The sequence below is a fragment of the Hypanus sabinus genome, chromosome 2 (genome assembly GCF_030144855.1).
Source record: "Hypanus sabinus isolate sHypSab1 chromosome 2, sHypSab1.hap1, whole genome shotgun sequence".
NCBI lineage: Eukaryota > Metazoa > Chordata > Chondrichthyes > Myliobatiformes > Dasyatidae > Hypanus > Hypanus sabinus.
The window spans coordinates 113,864,390-113,865,839 of NC_082707.1; positions in this window are offsets into that span (position 1 = coordinate 113,864,390).

A 1,450-nucleotide genomic window follows, 5' to 3' on the forward strand; every position below is an offset into this window, starting at 1 on the left:
AATAACTGACACAGTAAGTCAAACTGAAGAATACAGTCCAACCCAAATTGAAATATTTTTCATTTACATTTGGAAATTTGAAATAAACTGCTAAAATATTGGAACTGAGTGATTAGATTACTATCATCAAAGTCTATTGATAATCTATTTATTAACGATGTTTTGAATGGGGGCATCTGAGTGGAGTAATAGCCAGAAGTTTGCCACATTTTAATTCTGTCTAGATAAGGTAAGAAATTTGCTTGCTATTACAAAACGTTTTAACATTCAGAATGATGTATAATGGAGAATTATTTACATTATTTACACTACCTACAACATTCTATATGCCACCAAGCTTTGTATCATCTGCTAATTTACTAACCCACCCTTTCACTTTCTCATCCAATATATAAAAATCACAAAGAGCAGAGGTCCCTGAACACTTCCCTGAGGAACACCACTGGTCATTGACTTCCAGGCAGAATATTCTTCATCTGTTTTCAATAAGTAAGCCAATTCTGAATCCAGATAGCCGTTGTTTCACGAGAATCCATGCCAGCAGAATTTCTGAATGAGTCTATTATGGGGAACCTTGGGAAATGCCTTACCGAAATCCATACACACTACATCCACTGCTTTACCTTCATCAATGTGCTTTGTCACATCCTCAAAGAATTCAATCAGACTTGTGAGGCATGACCTGCCCCTCACAATGCCATGCTGACTACTCCATTAGATTAACATGGTAGGATAATTGTTGCCATGGTAGCGTAACGATTACAGCTCGGGGCATTCAGGAGTTTAGAGTTCAATTCTGACAGTGTTCTGCAAGGAGACTGTGAAATGTGTGGATTTTCCCCAGGTCCTCTGGGTTCCTCCCACAGTCCAAAGATGTACTGGGTAGGTTAATTGGTCATTGTAAATTGCGATTAGGATTAATCGGGGTTTTTGAGGGTTGCTGGGGCAGCATAGCTTAAAGGCCTACTCTGCGCTGTATTGCTAAATGAAAAAAATGCTCCAAATACTCATAAACCTGTCTCTAAGAATCTTCTCCAATAATTTGCCCACACTAAAGCAACACTTACTGGTCTATAATTCCCAAGGTTATTCTTACTCTCTTTATTAAGTAAGGAATAACATTTACCGCCCTTCAATATTCTGGTACTACTGTGGCCAGTGAGGAAGCATAGAACATCACAAAAAACATAACGATCTCTCTACCCCCACCCCCCCACTTACCATGGTAATCTGAGGTGTATCACATCCAGCTCCAGGGACATCCTATTGCCTTCCAGAAGCTTGTAGCACATCCTCTTTACGGAAGCATATTCCAGTATTTCTGTCTGTTTTACACTGTCCTGATAAAATTCAAGGTCCCTCTCATTTGCAGAATTGCAGAGGGAATTTTCCTTTCCGAATACCTCAAAGGCAGGGGAAAAGAAGATGATTCTGATGGTGACCTCACTGA